The sequence below is a fragment of the Meriones unguiculatus genome, chromosome 4 (genome assembly GCF_030254825.1).
Source record: "Meriones unguiculatus strain TT.TT164.6M chromosome 4, Bangor_MerUng_6.1, whole genome shotgun sequence".
NCBI classification, from domain to species: domain Eukaryota; kingdom Metazoa; phylum Chordata; class Mammalia; order Rodentia; family Muridae; genus Meriones; species Meriones unguiculatus.
In genome coordinates, this window is record NC_083352.1 from 65,294,526 (window position 1) to 65,317,542 (window position 23,017).

The following is a 23,017-nucleotide window of genomic DNA, read 5'->3' on the forward strand; positions in this document are numbered from 1 at the left end:
CGCTTGCAACGAAATGACTCCAGAACACTTAAAAACCCGCTTGCAACGAAATGACTCCAGAGCACTTAAAAACCCGCTTGGAACGAAATGACTCCAGAGCACTTAAAAACCCGATTGCAACGAAATGACTCCAGAGCACTTAAAAACCCGCTTGCAACGAAATGACTCCAGAGCACTTAAAAAACCCGCTTCCAATGAAATGTCTGAGAAGTATGTAAAAACCCGCTTGCAAAGAAATGACTCCAGAACACGTAAAAACCCTCTTGCAACGAAATAACTCCAGAGCACTTAAAAAAAAGCTTGCAACAAAATGACTCCAGAGCACTTAAAAACCCGCTTGCAACGAAATGACTCCAGAGCACTTAAAAAACCCGCTTCCAGTGAAATGTCTGAGAAGTATGTAAAAACCCGCTTGCAACGAAATGACTCCAGAGCACTTAAACACCCGCTTGGAACGAAATGACTCCAGAGCACTTAAAAACCCGCTTGCAACGAAATGACTCCAGAGCACTTAAAAACCCACGTGCAACGAAATGACTCCAGAGTACTTAAAAACCCGCTTGCAACGAAATGACTCCAGAGCACTTAAAAAACCCGCTTCCAGTGAAATGTCTGAGAAGTATGTAAAAACCCGCTTCCAATGAAATGACTCCAGAGCACGTAAAAACCCGCTTGCAACGAAATGACTCCAGAGCACTTAAAATACTCGCTTCCAGTTAAATGTCCGAGAAATATGTAACGAAATGACTCCAGAGCACGTAAAAACCCGCTTGCAACGAAATGACTCCAGAGTACTTAAAAACACACTTGCAACGAAATGCCTACAGAGCACTTAAAAAACCCGCTTCCAGTGAAATGTCTGAGAAGTATGTAAAAATCCGCTTGTAACGAAATGACTCCAGAACACGTAAAAACCCGCTTGCAACGAAATGACTCCAGAGCACTTAAAAACCCACTTGCAACGAAATGACTCCAGAGCACTCAAAAACCCGCTTGCAACGAAATGACTCCAGAGCACTTAAAAACCCGCTTGCAACGAAATGACTCCAGAACACGTAAAAACCCGCTTGCAACGAAATGACTCCAGAGCACTTAAAAAACCCGCTTCCAGTGAAATGTCTGAGAAGTATGTAAAAACCCGCTTGCAAAGAAATGACTCCAGAACACGTAAAAACCCTCTTGCAACGAAATAACTCCAGAGCACTTAAATAAAAGCTTGCAACAAAATGACTCCAGAGCACTTAAAAACCCGCTTGCAACGAAATGACTCCAGAGCACTTAAAAAACCCGCTTCCAGTGAAATGTCTGAGAAGTATGTAAAAACCCGCTTGCAACGAAATGACTCCAGAGCACTTAAAAACCCGCTTGCAACGAAATGACTCCAGAGCACTTAAACACCCGCTTGGAACGAAATGACTCCAGAGCATTTAAAAACCCGCTTGCAACGAAATGACTCCAGAGCTCTTAAAAAACCCGCTTCCAGTGAAATGTCTGAGAAGTATGTAAAAACCCGCTTCCAATGAAATGACTCCAGAGCACGTAAAAACCCGCTTGCAACGAAATGACTCCAGAGCACTTAAAATACTCGCTTCCAGTTAAATGTCCGAGAAATATGTAACGAAATGACTCCAGAGCACGTAAAAACCCGCTTGCAACGAAATGACTCCAGAGTACTTAAAAACACACTTGCAACGAAATGCCTACAGAGCACTTAAAAAACCCGCTTCCAGTGAAATGTCTGAGAAGTATGTAAAAACCCGCTTGTAACGAAATGACTCCAGAACACGTAAAAACCCGCTTGCAACGAAATGACTCCAGAGCACTTAAAAAACCCGCTTCCAGTGAAATGTCTGAGAAGTATGTAAAAACCCGCTTGCAACGAAATGACTCCAGAGCACTTAAAAACCCGCTTGCAACGAAATGACTCCAGAGCACTTAAACACCCGCTTGGAACGAAATGACTCCAGAGTACTTAAAAAACCGCTTGCAACGAAATGACTCCAGAGCACTTAAAAAAACCCGCTTCCAGTGAAATGTCTGAGAAGTATGTAAAAACCCGCTTCCAATGAAATGACTCCAGAGCACGTAAAAACCCGCTTGCAACGAAATGACTCCAGAGCACTTAAAATACTCGCTTCCAGTTAAATGTCCGAGAAATATGTAACGAAATGACTCCAGAGCACGTAAAAACCCGCTTGCAACGAAATGACTCCAGAGTACTTAAAAACACACTTGCAACGAAATGCCTACAGAGCACTTAAAAAACCCGCTTCCAGTGAAATGTCTGAGAAGTATGTAAAAACCCGCTTGTAACGAAATGACTCCAGAACACGTAAAAACCCGCTTGCAACGAAATGACTCCAGAGCACTTAAAAACCCACTTGCAACGAAATGACTCCAGAGCACTCAAAAACCCGCTTGCAACGAAATGACTCCAGAGCACTTAAAAACCCGCTTGCAACGAAATGACTCCAGAACACGTAAAAACCCGCTTGCAACGAAATGACTCCAGAGCACTTAAAAACCCACTTACAACGAAATGCCTTCAGAGCACTTAAAAACCCGCTTGCAACGAAATGACTCCAGAGCACTTAAAAACCCGCTTGCAACGAAATGACTCCAGAGCACTTAAAAACCCGCTTGCAACGAAATGACTCCAGAGCACTTGAAAACCCGCTTGCAACGAAATGACTCCAGAGCACTTGAAAACCCGCTTGCAACGAAATGACTCCAGAGCACTTGAAAACCCGCTTGCAACGAAATGACTCCAGAGCACTTAAAAACCCGCTTGCAACGAAATAACTCCAGAGCACTTAAAAAAAAGCTTGCAACGAAATGACTCCAGAGCACTTAAAAACCCGCTTGCAACGAAATGACTCCAGAGCACTTAAAAACCCGCTTACAATGAAATGCCTTCAGAGCACTTAAAAACCCGCTTGCAACGAAATGACTCCAGAGTACTTAAAAAACCACTTGCAACGAAATGCCTACAGAGCACTTAAAAAACCCGCTTCCAGTGAAATGTCTGAGAAGTATGTAAAAACCCGCTTGCAACGAAATGACTCCAGAACACGTAAAAACCCGCTTGCAACGAAATGACTCCAGAGCACTTAAAAACCCACTTACAACGAAATGCCTTCAGAGCACTTAAAAACCCGCTTGCAACGAAATGACTCCAGAGCACTTAAAAACCCGCTTGCAACGAAATGACTCCAGAGCACTTAAAAACCCGCTTACAACGAAATGACTCCAGAGCACTTGAAAACCCGCTTGCAACGAAATGACTCCAGAGCACTTGAAAACCCGCCTGCAACGCAATGACTCCAGAGCACTTGAAAACCCGCTTGCAACAAAATGACTCCAGAGCACTTAAAAACCCGCTTGCAACGAAATAACTCCAGAGCACTTAAAAAAAAGCTTGCAACGAAATGACTCCAGAGCACTTAAAAACCCGCTTGCAACGAAATGACTCCAGAGCACTTAAAAACCCGCTTACAATGAAATGCCTTCAGAGCACTTAAAAACCCGCTTGCAACGAAATGACTCCAGAGTACTTAAAAAACCACTTGCAACGAAATGCCTACAGAGCACTTAAAAAACCCGCTTCCAGTGAAATGTCTGAGAAGTATGTAAAAACCGGCTTGCAACGAAATGACTCCAGAACACGTAAAAACCCGCTTGCAACGAAATGACTCCAGAGCACTTAAAAACACGCTTACAACGAAATGCCTTCAGAGCACTTAAAAACCCGCTTGCAACGAAATGACTCCAGAGCACTTAAAAACCCGCTTACAACGAAATGACTCCAGAGCACTTAAAAACCCGCTTGCAACGAAATGACTCCAGAGCACTTAAAAACCCGCTTGCAATGAAATGCCTTCAGAGCACTTAAAAACCGGCTTCCAACGAAATGACTCCAGAGCACTTAAAAACCCGCTTGCAACGAAATGACTCCAGAGCACTTAAAAACCCGCTTGCAACGAAATGAATCCAGAACACTTAAAAACCCGCATGCAACGAAATGACTCCAGTTCACTTAAAAACCCGCTTGCAACGAAATGACTCCAGAGCACTTAAAATACTCGATTCCAGTTAAATGTCAGAGAAATATGTAAAAACCCGCTTGCAACGAAATGACTCCAGAGCACGTAAAAACCCGCTTGCAACGAAATGACTCCAGAGTACTTAAAGACCCGCTTGCAACGAAATGCCTACAGAGCACTTAAAAAACCCGCTTCCAGTGAAATGTCTGAGAAGTATGTAAAAACCCGCTTGCAACGAAATGACTCCAGAACACGTAAAAACCCGCTTGCAACGAAATGACTCCAGAACACTTAAAAACCCGCTTGCAACGAAATGACTCCAGAGCACTTAAAAACCCGCTTGCAACGAAATAACTCCAGAGCACTTAAAAAAAAGCTTGCAACGAAATGACTCCAGAGCACTTAAAAACCCGCTTGCAACGAAATGACTCCAGAGCACTTAAAAACCCGCTTACAATGAAATGCCTTCAGAGCACTTAAAAACCCGCTTGCAACGAAATGACTCCAGAGTACTTAAAAAACCACTTGCAACGAAATGCCTACAGAGCACTTAAAAAACCCGCTTCCAGTGAAATGTCTGAGAAGTATGTAAAAACCCGCTTGCAACGAAATGACTCCAGAACACGTAAAAACCCGCTTGCAACGAAATGACTCCAGAGCACTTAAAAACACGCTTACAACGAAATGCCTTCAGAGCACTTAAAAACTCGCTTGCAACGAAATGACTCCAGAGCACTTAAAAACCCGCTTACAACGAAATGACTCCAGAGCACTTAAAAACCCGCTTGCAACGAAATGACTCCAGAGCACTTGAAAACCCGCTTGCAACGAAATGACTCCAGAGCACTTGAAAACCCGCTTGCAACGAAATGACTCCAGAGCACTTAAAAACCCGCTTGCAACGAAATGACTCCAGAGCACTTAAAAACCCGCTTGCAACCAAATGACTCCAGAGCACTTAAAAACCCGCTTACAATGAAATGCCTTCAGAGCACTTAAAAACCCGCTTGCAACGAAATGACTCCAGAGTACTTAAAAAACCACTTGCAACGAAATGCCTACAGAGCACTTAAAAAACCCGCTTCCAGTGAAATGTCTGAGAAGTATGTAAAAACCGGCTTGCAACGAAATGACTCCAGAACACGTAAAAACCCGCTTGCAACGAAATGACTCCAGAGCACTTAAAAACACGCTTACAACGAAATGCCTTCAGAGCACTTAAAAACCCGCTTGCAACGAAATGACTCCAGAGCACTTAAAAACCCGCTTACAACGAAATGACTCCAGAGCACTTAAAAACCCGCTTGCAACGAAATGACTCCAGAGCACTTAAAAACCCGCTTGCAACGAAATGCCTTCAGAGCACTTAAAAACCGGCTTCCAACGAAATGACTCCAGAGCACTTAAAAACCCGCTTGCAACGAAATGACTCCAGAGCACTTAAAAACCCGCTTGCAACGAAATGAATCCAGAACACTTAAAAACCCGCATGCAACGAAATGACTCCAGTTCACTTAAAAACCCGCTTGCAACGAAATGACTCCAGAGCACTTAAAATACTCGATTCCAGTTAAATGTCAGAGAAATATGTAAAAACCCGCTTGCAACGAAATGACTCCAGAGCACGTAAAAACCCGCTTGCAACGAAATGACTCCAGAGTACTTAAAGACCCGCTTGCAACGAAATGCCTACAGAGCACTTAAAAAACCCGCTTCCAGTGAAATGTCTGAGAAGTATGTAAAAACCCGCTTGCAACGAAATGACTCCAGAACACGTAAAAACCCGCTTGCAACGAAATGACTCCAGAACACTTAAAAACCCGCTTGCAACGAAATGACTCCAGAGCACTTAAAAACCCGCTTGCAACGAAATAACTCCAGAGCACTTAAAAAAAAGCTTGCAACGAAATGACTCCAGAGCACTTAAAAACCCGCTTGCAACGAAATGACTCCAGAGCACTTAAAAACCCGCTTACACTGAAATGCCTTCAGAGCACTTAAAAACCCGCTTGCAACGAAATGACTCCAGAGTACTTAAAAAACCACTTGCAACGAAATGCCTACAGAGCACTTAAAAAACCCGCTTCCAGTGAAATGTCTGAGAAGTATGTAAAAACCCGCTTGCAACGAAATGACTCCAGAACACGTAAAAACCCGCTTGCAACGAAATGACTCCAGAGCACTTAAAAACACGCTTACAACGAAATGCCTTCAGAGCACTTAAAAACCCGCTTGCAACGAAATGACTCCAGAGCACTTAAAAACCCGCTTACAACGAAATGACTCCAGAGCACTTAAAAACCCGCTTGCAACGAAATGACTCCAGAGCACTTAAAAACCCGCTTGCAACGAAATGCCTTCAGAGCACTTAAAAACCGGCTTCCAACGAAATGACTCCAGAGCACTTAAAAACCCGCTTGCAACGAAATGACTCCAGAGCACTTAAAAACCCGCTTGCAACGAAATGAATCCAGAACACTTAAAAACCCGCATGCAACGAAATGACTCCAGTTCACTTAAAAACCCGCTTGCAACGAAATGACTCCAGAGCACTTAAAATACTCGATTCCAGTTAAATGTCAGAGAAATATGTAAAAACCCGCTTGCAACGAAATGACTCCAGAGCACGTAAAAACCCGCTTGCAACGAAATGACTCCAGAGTACTTAAAGACCCGCTTGCAACGAAATGCCTACAGAGCACTTAAAAAACCCGCTTCCAGTGAAATGTCTGAGAAGTATGTAAAAACCCGCTTGCAACGAAATGACTCCAGAACACGTAAAAACCCGCTTGCAACGAAATGACTCCAGAACACTTAAAAACCCGCTTGCAACGAAATGACTCCAGAGCACTTAAAAATCCGCTTGCAACGAAATCACTCCAGAGCACTAAAAAAACCGCTTGCAACGAAATGACTCCAGAGAACTTAAAAACCCGCTTGCAACGAAATGACTCCAGAGCACTTAAACACCCGCTTGCTACAAAATGACTCCAGAGCACTTAAAAACCCGCTTGCAACGAAATGACTCCAGTGCACTTAAAAACCCGCTTGCAACGAAATGACTCCAGAGCACTTAAAAAACCCGCTTCCAGTGAAATGTCTGAGAAGTATGTAAAAACCCGCTTGCAACGAAATGACTCCAGAACACGTAAAAACCCGCTTGCAACGAAATGACTCCAGAGCACTTAAAAACCCGCTTACAACGAAATGCCTTCAGAGCACTTAAAAACTCGCTTGCAACGAAATGACTCCAGAGTACTTAAAAAACCGCTTGCAACGAAATGCCTACAGAGCACTTAAAAAACCCGCTTCCAGTGAAATGTCTGAGAAGTATGTAAAAACCCGCTTGCAACGAAATGACTCCAGAGCACTTAAAATACTCGATTCCAGTTAAATGTCAGAGAAATATGTAAAAACCCGCTTGCAACGAAATGACTCAAGAGCACTTAAAAACCCGCTTGCAACGAAATGACTCCAGAGTACTTAAAAACCCGCTTGCAACGAAATGATTCCAGAGCACTTAAACACCCGCCTGCAATGAAATGTCTCCAGAGCACTTAAACACCCGCTTGCAACGAAATGACTCAAGAGCACTTAAAAACCCGCTTGCAACGAAATGACTCCAGAACACGTAAAAACCCGCTTGCAACGAAATGACTCAAGAGCACTTAAAAACCCGCTTGCAACGAAATGACTCCAGAGCACTTAAACACCCGCTTGCAATGAAATGACTCCAGAGCACTTAAAAACCCGCTTGCAACGAAATGACTCCAGAGCACTTAAAAACCCGCGTGCAACGAAATGACTCCAGAGTACTTAAAAAACCGCTTGCAACAAAATGACTCCAGAGCACTTAAAAAACCCGCTTCCAGTGAAATGTCTGAGAAGTATGTAAAAACCCGCTTCCAATGAAATGACTCCAGAGCACGTAAAAACCCGCTTGGAACGAAATGACTCCAGAGCACTTAAAAACCCGCTTGCAACGAAATGACTCCAGAGCACTTAAAAACCCACGTGCAACGAAATGACTCCAGAGTACTTAAAAACCCGCTTGCAACGAAATGACTCCAGAGCACTTAAAAAACCCGCTTCCAGTGAAATGTCTGAGAAGTATGTAAAAGCCCGCTTCCAATGAAATGACTCCAGAGCACGTAAAAACCCGCTTGCAACGAAATGACTCCAGAGCACTTAAAATACTCGCTTCCAGTTAAATGTCCGAGAAATATGTAACGAAATGACTCCAGAGCACGTAAAAACCCGCTTGCAACGAAATGACTCCAGAGTACTTAAAAACACACTTGCAACGAAATGCCTACAGAGCACTTAAAAAACCCGCTTCCAGTGAAATGTCTGAGAAGTATGTAAAAACCCGCTTGTAACGAAATGACTCCAGAACACGTAAAAACCCGCTTGCAACGAAATGACTCCAGAGCACTTAAAAACCCACTTGCAACGAAATGACTCCAGAGCACTCAAAAACCCGCTTGCAACGAAATGACTCCAGAGCACTTAAAAACCCGCTTGCAACGAAATGACTCCAGAACACGTAAAAACCCGCTTGCAACGAAATGACTCCAGAGCACTTAAAAAACCCGCTTCCAGTGAAATGTCTGAGAAGTATGTAAAAACCCGCTTGCAAAGAAATGACGCCAGAACACCTAAAAACCCTCTTGCAACGAAATAACTCCAGAGCACTTAAAAAAAAGCTTGCAACAAAATGACTCCAGAGCACTTAAAAACCCGCTTGCAACGAAATGACTCCAGAGCACTTAAACACCCGCTTGGAACGAAATGACTCCAGAGCACTTAAAAACCCGCTTGCAACGAAATGACTCCAGAGCTCTTAAAAAACCCGCTTCCACTGAAATGTCTGAGAAGTATGTAAAAACCCGCTTCCAATGAAATGACTCCAGAGCACGTAAAAACCCGCTTGCAACGAAATGACTCCAGAGCACTTAAAATACTCGCTTCCAGTTAAATGTCCGAGAAATATGTAACGAAATGACTCCAGAGCACGTAAAAACCCGCTTGCAACGAAATGACTCCAGAGTACTTAAAAACACACTTGCAACGAAATGCCTACAGAGCACTTAAAAAACCCGCTTCCAGTGAAATGTCTGAGAAGTATGTAAAAACCCGCTTGCAACGAAATGACTCCAGAACACGGAAAAACCCGCTTGCAACGAAATGACTCCAGAGCACTTAAAAACCCGCTTGCAACGAAATGACTCCAGAGCACTTAAAAACCCGCTTGCAACCAAATGACTCCAGAGCACTTAAAAACCCGCTTACAATGAAATGCCTTCAGAGCACTTAAAAACCCGCTTGCAACGAAATGACTCCAGAGTACTTAAAAAACCACTTGCAACGAAATGCCTACAGAGCACTTAAAAAACCCGCTTCCAGTGAAATGTCTGAGAAGTATGTAAAAACCGGCTTGCAACGAAATGACTCCAGAACACGTAAAAACCCGCTTGCAACGAAATGACTCCAGAGCACTTAAAAACACGCTTACAACGAAATGCCTTCAGAGCACTTAAAAACCCGCTTGCAACGAAATGACTCCAGAGCACTTAAAAACCCGCTTACAACGAAATGACTCCAGAGCACTTAAAAACCCGCTTGCAACGAAATGACTCCAGAGCACTTAAAAACCCGCTTGCAACGAAATGCCTTCAGAGCACTTAAAAACCGGCTTCCAACGAAATGACTCCAGAGCACTTAAAAACCCGCTTGCAACGAAATGACTCCAGAGCACTTAAAAACCCGCTTGCAACGAAATGAATCCAGAACACTTAAAAACCCGCATGCAACGAAATGACTCCAGTTCACTTAAAAACCCGCTTGCAACGAAATGACTCCAGAGCACTTAAAATACTCGATTCCAGTTAAATGTCAGAGAAATATGTAAAAACCCGCTTGCAACGAAATGACTCCAGAGCACGTAAAAACCCGCTTGCAACGAAATGACTCCAGAGTACTTAAAGACCCGCTTGCAACGAAATGCCTACAGAGCACTTAAAAAACCCGCTTCCAGTGAAATGTCTGAGAAGTATGTAAAAACCCGCTTGCAACGAAATGACTCCAGAACACGTAAAAACCCGCTTGCAACGAAATGACTCCAGAACACTTAAAAACCCGCTTGCAACGAAATGACTCCAGAGCACTTAAAAACCCGCTTGCAACGAAATAACTCCAGAGCACTTAAAAAAAAGCTTGCAACGAAATGACTCCAGAGCACTTAAAAACCCGCTTGCAACGAAATGACTCCAGAGCACTTAAAAACCCGCTTACAATGAAATGCCTTCAGAGCACTTAAAAACCCGCTTGCAACGAAATGACTCCAGAGTACTTAAAAAACCACTTGCAACGAAATGCCTACAGAGCACTTAAAAAACCCGCTTCCAGTGAAATGTCTGAGAAGTATGTAAAAACCCGCTTGCAACGAAATGACTCCAGAACACGTAAAAACCCGCTTGCAACGAAATGACTCCAGAGCACTTAAAAACACGCTTACAACGAAATGCCTTCAGAGCACTTAAAAACCCGCTTGCAACGAAATGACTCCAGAGCACTTAAAAACCCGCTTACAACGAAATGACTCCAGAGCACTTAAAAACCCGCTTGCAACGAAATGACTCCAGAGCACTTAAAAACCCGCTTGCAACGAAATGCCTTCAGAGCACTTAAAAACCGGCTTCCAACGAAATGACTCCAGAGCACTTAAAAACCCGCTTGCAACGAAATGACTCCAGAGCACTTAAAAACCCGCTTGCAACGAAATGAATCCAGAACACTTAAAAACCCGCATGCAACGAAATGACTCCAGTTCACTTAAAAACCCGCTTGCAACGAAATGACTCCAGAGCACTTAAAATACTCGATTCCAGTTAAATGTCAGAGAAATATGTAAAAACCCGCTTGCAACGAAATGACTCCAGAGCACGTAAAAACCCGCTTGCAACAAAATGACTCCAGAGTACTTAAAGACCCGCTTGCAACGAAATGCCTACAGAGCACTTAAAATACCCGCTTCCAGTGAAATGTCTGAGAAGTATGTAAAAACCCGCTTGCAACGAAATGACTCCAGAACACGTAAAAACCCGCTTGCAACGAAATGACTCCAGAACACTTAAAAACCCGCTTGCAACGAAATGACTCCAGAGCACTTAAAAATCCGCTTGCAACGAAATCACTCCAGAGCACTAAAAAAACCGCTTGCAACGAAATGACTCCAGAGAACTTAAAAACCCGCTTGCAACGAAATGACTCCAGAGCACTTAAAAACACGCTTACAACGAAATGCCTTCAGAGCACTTAAAAACCGGCTTCCAACGAAATGACTCCAGAGCACTTAAAAACCCGCTTGCAACGAAATGACTCCAGAGCACTTAAAAACCCGCTTGCAACGAAATGCCTTCAGAGCACTTAAAAACCGGCTTCCAACGAAATGACTCCAGAGCACTTAAAAACCCGCTTGCAACGAAATGACTCCAGAGCACTTAAAAACCCGCTTGCAACGAAATGAATCCAGAACACTTAAAAACCCGCATGCAACGAAATGACTCCAGTTCACTTAAAAACCCGCTTGCAACGAAATGACTCCAGAGCACTTAAAATACTCGATTCCAGTTAAATGTCAGAGAAATATGTAAAAACCCGCTTGCAACGAAATGACTCCAGAACACGTAAAAACCCGCTTGCAACGAAATGACTCCAGAGCACTTAAAAACACGCTTACAACGAAATGCCTTCAGAGCACTTAAAAACCCGCTTGCAACGAAATGACTCCAGAGCACTTAAAAACCCGCTTACAACGAAATGACTCCAGAGCACTTAAAAACCCGCTTGCAACGAAATGACTCCAGAGCACTTAAAAACCCGCTTGCAACGAAATGCCTTCAGAGCACTTAAAAACCGGCTTCCAACGAAATGACTCCAGAGCACTTAAAAACCCGCTTGCAACGAAATGACTCCAGAGCACTTAAAAACCCGCTTGCAACGAAATGAATCCAGAACACTTAAAAACCCGCATGCAACGAAATGACTCCAGTTCACTTAAAAACCCGCTTGCAACGAAATGACTCCAGAGCACTTAAAATACTCGATTCCAGTTAAATGTCAGAGAAATATGTAAAAACCCGCTTGCAACGAAATGACTCCAGAGCACGTAAAAACCCGCTTGCAACAAAATGACTCCAGAGTACTTAAAGACCCGCTTGCAACGAAATGCCTACAGAGCACTTAAAATACCCGCTTCCAGTGAAATGTCTGAGAAGTATGTAAAAACCCGCTTGCAACGAAATGACTCCAGAACACGTAAAAACCCGCTTGCAACGAAATGACTCCAGAACACTTAAAAACCCGCTTGCAACGAAATGACTCCAGAGCACTTAAAAATCCGCTTGCAACGAAATCACTCCAGAGCACTAAAAAAACCGCTTGCAACGAAATGACTCCAGAGAACTTAAAAACCCGCTTGCAACGAAATGACTCCAGAGCACTTAAAAACACGCTTACAACGAAATGCCTTCAGAGCACTTAAAAACCGGCTTCCAACGAAATGACTCCAGAGCACTTAAAAACCCGCTTGCAACGAAATGACTCCAGAGCACTTAAAAACCCGCTTGCAACGAAATGCCTTCAGAGCACTTAAAAACCGGCTTCCAACGAAATGACTCCAGAGCACTTAAAAACCCGCTTGCAACGAAATGACTCCAGAGCACTTAAAAACCCGCTTGCAACGAAATGAATCCAGAACACTTAAAAACCCGCATGCAACGAAATGACTCCAGTTCACTTAAAAACCCGCTTGCAACGAAATGACTCCAGAGCACTTAAAATACTCGATTCCAGTTAAATGTCAGAGAAATATGTAAAAACCCGCTTGCAACGAAATGACTCCAGAGCACGTAAAAACCCGCTTGCAACAAAATGACTCCAGAGTACTTAAAGACCCGCTTGCAACGAAATGCCTACAGAGCACTTAAAATACCCGCTTCCAGTGAAATGTCTGAGAAGTATGTAAAAACCCGCTTGCAACGAAATGACTCCAGAACACGTAAAAACCCGCTTGCAACGAAATGACTCCAGAACACTTAAAAACCCGCTTGCAACGAAATGACTCCAGAGCACTTAAAAATCCGCTTGCAACGAAATCACTCCAGAGCACTAAAAAAACCGCTTGCAACGAAATGACTCCAGAGAACTTAAAAACCCGCTTGCAACGAAATGACTCCAGAGCACTTAAACACCCGCTTGCTACAAAATGACTCCAGAGCACTTAAAAACCCGCTTGCAACGAAATGACTCCAGTGCACTTAAAAACCCGCTTGCAACGAAATGACTCCAGAGCACTTAAAAAACCCGCTTCCAGTGAAATGTCTGAGAAGTATGTAAAAACCCGCTTGCAACGAAATGACTCCAGAGCACTTAAAATACTCGATTCCAGTTAAATGTCAGAGAAATATGTAAAAACCCGCTTGCAACGAAATGACTCAAGAGCACTTAAAAACCCGCTTGCAACGAAATGACTCCAGAGTACTTAAAAACCCGCTTGCAACGAAATGATTCCAGAGCACTTAAACACCCGCCTGCAATGAAATGACTCCAGAGCACTTAAACACCCGCTTGCAACGAAATGACTCAAGAGCACTTAAAAACCCGCTTGCAACGAAATGACTCCAGAACACGTAAAAACCCGCTTGCAACGAAATGACTCAAGAGCACTTAAAAACCCGCTTGCAACGAAATGACTCCAGAGCACTTAAACACCCGCTTGCAATGAAATGACTCCAGAGCACTTAAAAACCCGCTTGCAACGAAATGACTCCAGAGCACTTAAAAACCCGCGTGCAACGAAATGACTCCAGAGTACTTAAAAAACCGCTTGCAACGAAATGACTCCAGAGCACTTAAAATACCCGCTTCCAGTGAAATGTCTGAGAAGTATGTAAAAACCCGCTTCCAATGAAATGACTCCAGAGCACGTAAAAACCCGCTTGGAACGAAATGACTCCAGAGCACTTAAAAACCCGCTTGCAACGAAATGACTCCAGAGCACTTAAAAACCCACGTGCAACGAAATGACTCCAGAGTACTTAAAAACCCGCTTGCAACGAAATGACTCCAGAGCACTTAAAAAACCTGCTTCCAGTGAAATGTCTGAGAAGTATGTAAAAGCCCGCTTCCAATGAAATGACTCCAGAGCACGTAAAAACCCGCTTGCAACGAAATGACTCCAGAGCACTTAAAATACTCGCTTCCAGTTAAATGTCCGAGAAATATGTAACGAAATGACTCCAGAGCACGTAAAAACCCGCTTGCAACGAAATGACTCCAGAGTACTTAAAAACTCACTTGCAACGAAATGCCTACAGAGCACTTAAAAAACCCGCTTCCAGTGAAATGTCTGAGAAGTATGTAAAAACCCGCTTGTAACGAAATGACTCCAGAACACGTAAAAACCCGCTTGCAACGAAATGACTCCAGAGCACTTAAAAACCCACTTGCAACGAAATGACTCCAGAGCACTCAAAAACCCGCTTGCAACGAAATGACTCCAGAGCACTTAAAAACCCGCTTGCAACGAAATGACTCCAGAACACGTAAAAACCCGCTTGCAACGAAATGACTCCAGAGCACTTAAAAAACCCGCTTCCAGTGAAATGTCTGAGAAGTATGTAAAAACCCGCTTGCAAAGAAATGACTCCAGAACACCTAAAAACCCTCTTGCAACGAAATAACTCCAGAGCACTTAAAAAAAAGCTTGCAACAAAATGACTCCAGAGCACTTAAAAACCCGCTTGCAACGAAATGACTCCAGAGCACTTAAAAAACCCGCTTCCAGTGAAATGTCTGAGAAGTATGTAAAAACCCGCTTGCAACGAAATGACTCCAGAGCACTTAAAAACCCGCTTGCAACGAAATGACTCCAGAGCACTTAAACACCCGCTTGGAACGAAATGACTCCAGAGCACTTAAAAACCCGCTTGCAACGAAATGACTCCAGAGCTCTTAAAAAACCCGCTTCCAGTGAAATGTCTGAGAAGTATGTAAAAACCCGCTTCCAATGAAATGACTCCAGAGCACGTAAAAACCCGCTTGCAACGAAATGACTCCAGAGCACTTAAAATACTCGCTTCCAGTTAAATGTCCGAGAAATATGTAACGAAATGACTCCAGAGCACGTAAAAACCCGCTTGCAACGAAATGACTCCAGAGTACTTAAAAACACACTTGCAACGAAATGCCTACAGAGCACTTAAAAAACCCGCTTCCAGTGAAATGTCTGAGAAGTATGTAAAAACCCGCTTGTAACGAAATGACTCCAGAACACGTAAAAACCCGCTTGCAACGAAATGACTCCAGAGCACTTAAAAAACCCGCTTCCAGTGAAATGTCTGAGAAGTATGTAAAAACCCGCTTGCAACGAAATGACTCCAGAGCACTTAAAAACCCGCTTCCAACGAAATGACTCCAGAACACTTAAAAACCCGCTTGAAACGAAATGACTCCAGAGCACTTAAAAACCCGCTTGCAACGAAATGACTCCAGAGCACTTAAAAACCCGCTTGCAACGAAATGACTCCAGAGCACTTAAAAACCCGCTTACAACGAAATGCCTTCAGAGCACTTAAAAACCCTCTTGCAACGAAATGACTCCAGAGCACTTAAAAACCCGCTTGCAACGAAATGCCTACAGAGCACTTAAAAAACCCGCTTCCAGTGAAATGTCTGAGAAGTATGTAAAAACCCGCTTGCAACGAAATGACTCCAGAACACGTAAAAACCCTCTTGCAATGAAATAACTCCAGAGCACTTAAATAAAAGCTTGCAACGAAATGACTCCAGAGCACTTAAAAACCCGCTTGCAACGAAAAGACTCCAGAGCACTTAAAAAACCCGCTTCCAGTGAAATGTCTGAGAAGTATGGAAAAACCCGCTTGCAACGAAATGACTGCAGAGCACTTAAAAACCCGCTTGCAACGAAATGACTCCAGAGCACTTAAACACCCGCTTGCAACGAAATGACTCCAGAGCACTTAAAAACCCGCTTGCAACGAAATGACTCCAGAGCACTTAAAAACCCGCGTGCAACGAAATGACTCCAGAGTACTTAAAAACCCGCTTGCAACGAAATGACTCCAGAGCACTTAAAAAACCCGCTTCCAGTGAAATGTCTGAGAAGTATGTAAAAACCCGAATCCAATGAAATGACTCCAGAGCACGTAAAAACCCGCTTGCAACGAAATGACTCCAGAGCACTTAAAATACTCGCTTCCAGTTAAATGTCTGAGAAATATGTAACGAAATGACTCCAGAGCACGTAAAAACCCGCTTGCAACGAAATGACTCCAGAGTACTTAAAAACACGCTTGCAACGAAATGCCTACAGAGCACTTAAAAAACTAGCTTCCAGTGAAATGTCTGAGAAGTATGTAAAAACCTGCTTGTAACGAAATGACTCCAGAACACGTAAAAACCCGCTTGCAACCAAATGACTCCAGAGCACTTAAAAACCCACTTGCAACGAAATGACTCCAGAGCACTTAAAAACCCGCTTGCAACGAAATGACTCCAGAGCACTTAAAAAGCCGCTTGCAACGAAATGACTCCAGAACACTTAAAAACCCGTTTGCAACGAAATGACTCCAGAGCACTTAAAAACCCGCTTGGAACGAAATGACTCCAGAGCACTTAAAAACCCGATTGCAACGAAATGACTCCAGAGCATTTAAAAACCCGCTTGCAACGAAATGACTCCAGAGTACTTAAAAAACCGCTTGCAATGAAATGCCTAGAGAGCAATTAAAAAACCCGCTTCCAGTGAAATGTCTGAGAAGTATGTAAAAACCCGCTTGCAACGAAATGACTCCAGAACACGTAAAAACCCGCTTGCAACTAAATGACTCAAGAGCACTTAAAAACCCGCTTACAACGAAATGCCTTCAGAGCACTTAAAAACCCGCTTGCAACGAAATGACTCCAGAGCAATTAAAAACCCGCTTACAACGAAATGACTCCAGAGCACTTAAAAACCCGCTTGCAACGAAATGACTCCAGAGCACTTAAAAACCCGCTCGCAACGAAATGCCTTCAGAGCACTTAAAAACCCGCTTGCAACGAAATGACTCAAGAGCACTTAAAAACCCGCTTGCAACGAAATGACTCCAGAACACTTAAAAACCCGCTTGCAACGAAATGACTCCAGAGCACTTAAAAACCCGCTTGCAACGAAATGACTCCAGAGCACTTAAACACCCGCTTGCAAAGAAATGACTCCAGAGCACTTAAAAACCCGCGTGCAACGAAATGATTCCAGAGTACTTAAAACCCGCTTGCAACGAAATGACTCCAGAGCACTTAAAAAACCCGCTTCCAGTGAAATGTCTGAGAAGTATGTAAAAACCCGCTTCCAATGAAATGACTCCAGAGCACTTAAAAACCCGCTTGCAACGAAATGACTCCAGAGTACTTAAAAAACCGCTTGCAATGAAATGCCTAGAGAGCACTTAAAAAACCCGCTTCCAGTGAAATGTCTGAGAAGTATGTAAAAACCCGCTTGCAACGAAATGACTCCAGAACACGTAAAAACCCGCTTGCAACTAAATGACTCAAGAGCACTTAAAAACCCGCTTACAACGAAATGCCTTCAGAGCACTTAAAAACCCGCTTGCAACGAAATGACTCCAGAGCACTTAAAAACCCGCTTGCAACGAAATGACTCCAGAGCACTTAAAAACCCGCTTGCAACGAAATGACTCCAGAGCATTTAAAAACCCGCTTGCAACGAAATGACTCCAGAGCACTTAAAAACCCGCTTGCAACGAAATGACTCCAGAGCACTTAAAAACCCGCTTGCAACGAAATGACTCCAGAGCACTTAAAAACCCGCTTGCAACGAAATGACTCCAGAGCACTTAAAAATCCGCTTGCAACGAAATGACTCCAGAGCACTTAAAAACCCGCTTGCAACGAAATGACTCCAGAGCACTTAAAAACCCGCTTGCAATGAAATGACTCCCGAGCACTTAAAAACCCGCGTGCAACGAAATGACTCCAGAGTACTTAAAAACCCGCTTGCAACGATATGACTCCAGAGCACTTAAAAAACCCGCTTCCAGTGAAATGTCTGAGAAGTATGTAAAAACCCGCTTCCAATGAAATGACTCCAGAGCACGTAAAAACCCGCTTGCAACGAAATGACTCCAGAGCACTTAAAATACTCGCTTCCAGTTAAATGTCCGAGAAGTATGTAACGAAATGACTCCAGGGCACGTAAAAACCCGCTTGCAACGAAATGACTCCAGAGTACTTAAAAACACGCTTGCAACGAAATGCCTACAGAGCACTTAAAAAACCAGCTTCCAGTGAAATGTCTGAGAAGTATGTAAAAACCCGCTTGTAACGAAATGACTCCAGAACACGTAAAAACCCGCTTGCAACGAAATGACTCCAGAGCACTTAAAAACCCACTTGCAACGAAATGACTCCAGAGCACTTAAAAACCCGCTTGCAAAGAAATGACTCCAGAGCACTTAAAAACCCGCTTGCAACGAAATGACTCCAGAGTACTTAAAAACCCGCTTGCAACGAAATGACTCCAGAGCACTTAAAAACCCGCTTGGAACGAAATGACTCCAGAGCACTTAAAAACCCGATTGCAACGAAATGACTCCAGAGCAGTTAAAAACCCGCTTGCAACGAAATGACTCCAGAGCACTTAAAAACCCGCTTGCAACGAAATGACTCCAGAGCACTTAAAAACCCGCTTGCAACTAAATGACTCCAGAGCACTTAAAAACCCGCTTGCAACGAAATGACTCCAGAGCACTTAAAAACCCGCTTGCAACGAAATGACTCCAGAGCACTTAAAAACCCGCTTCCAACGAAATGACTCCAGAACACTTAAAAACCCGCTTGAAACGAAATGACTCCAGAGCACTTAAAAACCCGCTTGCAACGAAATGACTCCAGAGCACTTAAAAACCCGCTTGCAACGAAATGACTCCAGAGCACTTAAAAACCCGCTTACAACGAAATGCCTTCAGAGCACTTAAAAACCCTCTTGCAACGAAATGACTCCAGAGCACTTAAAAACCCGCTTGCAACGAAATGCCTACAGAGCACTTAAAAAACCCGCTTCCAGTGAAATGTCTGAGAAGTATGTAAAAACCCGCTTGCAACGAAATGACTCCAGAACACGTAAAAACCCTCTTGCAATGAAATAACTCCAGAGCACTTAAATAAAAGCTTGCAACGAAATGACTCCAGAGCACTTAAAAACCCGCTTGCAACGAAAAGACTCCAGAGCACTTAAAAAACCCGCTTCCAGTGAAATGTCTGAGAAGTATGGAAAAACCCGCTTGCAACGAAATGACTGCAGAGCACTTAAAAACCCGCTTGCAACGAAATGACTCCAGAGCACTTAAACACCCGCTTGCAACGAAATGACTCCAGAGCACTTAAAAACCCGCTTGCAACGAAATGACTCCAGAGCACTTAAAAACCCGCGTGCAACGAAATGACTCCAGAGTACTTAAAAACCCGCTTGCAACGAAATGACTCCAGAGCACTTAAAAAACCCGCTTCCAGTGAAATGTCTGAGAAGTATGTAAAAACCCGAATCCAATGAAATGACTCCAGAGCACGTAAAAACCCGCTTGCAATGAAATGACTCCAGAGCACTTAAAATACTCGCTTCCAGTTAAATGTCTGAGAAATATGTAACGAAATGACTCCAGAGCACGTAAAAACCCGCTTGCAACGAAATGACTCCAGAGTACTTAAAAACACGCTTGCAACGAAATGCCTACAGAGCACTTAAAAAACTAGCTTCCAGTGAAATGTCTGAGAAGTATGTAAAAACCTGCTTGTAACGAAATGACTCCAGAACACGTAAAAACCCGCTTGCAACGAAATGACTCCAGAGCACTTAAAAACCCACTTGCAACGAAATGACTCCAGAGCACTTAAAAACCCGCTTGCAACGAAATGACTCCAGAGCACTTAAAAAGCCGCTTGCAACGAAATGACTCCAGAACACTTAAAAACCCTTTTGCACTGAAATGACTCCAGAGCACTTAAAAACCCGCTTGGAACGAAATGACTCCAGAGCACTTAAAAACCCGATTGCAACGAAATGACTCCAGAGCATTTAAAAACCCGCTTGCAAGGAAATGACTCCAGAGCACTTAAAAACCCGGTTGCAACGAATTGACTCCAGAGCACTTAAAAACCCGCTTGCAACGAAATGACTCCAGAGCACTTAAAAACCCGCTTGCAACGAAATGACTCCAGAGCACATAAAAACCCGCTTGCAACGAAATGACTCCAGAGCACTTAAAAACCCGCTTGCAACGAAATGACTCCAGAACACTTAAAAACCCGCTTGCAACGAAATGACTCCAGAGCACTTTAAAACCCGCTTGCAACGAAATGACTCCAGAGCACTTAAAAACCCGCTTGCAACGAAATGACTCCAGAGCACTTAAAAACCCGCTTACAACGAAATGCCTTCAGAGCACTTAAAAACCCGCTTGCAACGAAATGACTCCAGAGCACTTAAAAACCCGCTTGCAACGAAATGCCTACATAGCACTTAAAAAACCCGCTTCCAGTGAAATGTCTGAGAAGTATGTAAAAACCCGCTTGCAACGAAATGACTCCAGAACACGTAAAAACCCGCTTGCAACGAAATAACTCCAGAGCACTTAAAAAAAAGCTAGAAACAAAATGACTCCAGAGCACTTAAAAACACGCTTGCAACGAAATGACTCCAGAGCACTTAAAAACCCGCTTGCAACGAAATGACTCCAGAGCACTTAAGAATTCGCTTGCAACGAAATGACTCCAGAACACTTAAAAACCCACTTGCAACGAAATGACTCCAGTTCACTTAAAAACCCGCTTACAACGAAATGCCTCCAGAGCACTTAAAAACCCGCTTGCAACGAAATGACTCAAGAGCACTTAAAAACCCGCTTGCAACGAAATGACTCCAGAACACTTAAAAATCTGCATGCAACGAAATGACTCCAGAGCACTTAAACACCCGCTTGCAACGAAATGACTGCAGAGCTCTTAAAAACCCGCTTGCAACGAAATGACTCCAGAGCACTTAAAAACCCGCGTGCAACGAAATGACTCCAGAGTACTTAAAAAACCGCTTGCAACGAAATGACTCCAGAGCACTTAAAAAAGCCGCTTCCAGTGAAATGTCTGAGAAGTATGTAAAAACCCGCTTCCAATGAAATGACTCCAGAGCACGTAAAAACCCGCATGCAACGAAATGACTCCAGAGCACTTAAAATACTCGCTTCCAGTTAAATGTCAGAGAAATATGTAAAAACCCGCTTGTAACGAAATGACTCCAGAGCACGTAAAAACCTGCTTGCAACGAAATGACTCCAGAGTACTTAAAAACACGCTTGCAACAAAATGCCTACAGAGCTCTTAAAAAACCCGCTTCCAGTGAAATGTCTGAGAGGTATGTAAAAACCCGCTTGCAACGAAATGACTCCAGAACACGTAAAAACCCGCTTGCAACGAAATGACTCCAGAGCACTTAAAAACCCACTTACAACGAAATGCCTTCAGAGCACTTAAAAACCCGCTTGCAACGAAATGACTCCAGAGCACTTAAAAACCCACTTGCAACGAAATGACTCCAGAGCACTTAAAAACCCGCTTGCAACGAAATGACTCCAGAGCACTTGAAAACCCGCTTGCAACGAAATGACTCCAGAGCATTTGAAAACCCGCTTGCAACGAAATGACTCCAGAGCACTTGAAAACCCGCTTGCAACGAAATGACTCCAGAGCACTTAAAAACCCGCTTGCAACTAAATGACTCCAGAACACTTGAAAACCCGCTTGCAACCAAATGACTCCAGAGCACTTAAAAATCCGCTTGCAACGAAATGACTCCAGTTCACTTAAAAACCCGCTTGCAACGAAATGACTCCAGAACACTTAAAAACCCGCTTGCAACGAAATGACTCCAGAGCACTTAAAAACCCGCTTGCAACGAAATGACTCCAGAGCACTTAAAAACCCGCTTGCAACGAAATGACTCCAGAGCACTTAAAAACCCGCTTGCAACGAAATGCCTACAGAGCACTTAAAAAACCCGCTTCCAGTGAAATGTCTGAGAAGTATGTAAAAACCCGCTTGCAACGAAATGACTCCAGAACACGTAAAAACCCGCTTGCAACGAAATAACTCCAGAGCACTTAAAAAAAAGCTTGCAACGAAATGACTCCAGAGCACTTAAAAACCCGCTTGCAATGAAATGACTCCAGAGCACTTAAAAACCCGCTTGCAACGAAATGACTCCAGAACACGTAAAAACCCGCTTGCAACGAAATGACTCCAGAGCACTTAAAAACCCACTTACAACGAAATGCCTTCAGAGCACTTAAAAACCCGCTTGCAACGAAATGACTCCAGAGCACTTAAAAACCCTCTTGCAACGAAATGACTCCAGAGCACTTAAAAACCCGCTTGCAACGAAATGACTCCAGAGCACTTGAAAACCCGCTTGCAACGAAATGACTCCAGAGCACTTGAAAACCCGCTTGCAACGAAATGACTCCAGAGCACTTAAAAACCCGCTTGCAACGAAATGACTCCAGAGCACTTAAAAACCCGCTTGCAACGAAATGACTCCAGAACACTTGAAAACCCGCTTGCAACCAAATGACTCCAGAGCACTTGAAAACCCGCTTGCAACGAAATGACTCCAGAGCACTTAAAAACCCGCTTGCAACGAAATGACTCCAGAGCACTTAAAAACCCGCTTGCAACGAAATGACTCCAGAACACTTAAAAACCCGCTTGCAACGAAATGATTCCAGAGCACTTAAAAACCCGCTTGCAACGAAATGACTCCAGAGCACTTAAAAACCCGCTTGCAACGAAATGACTCCAGAGCACTTAAAAACCCGCTTGCAACGAAATGCCTACAGAGC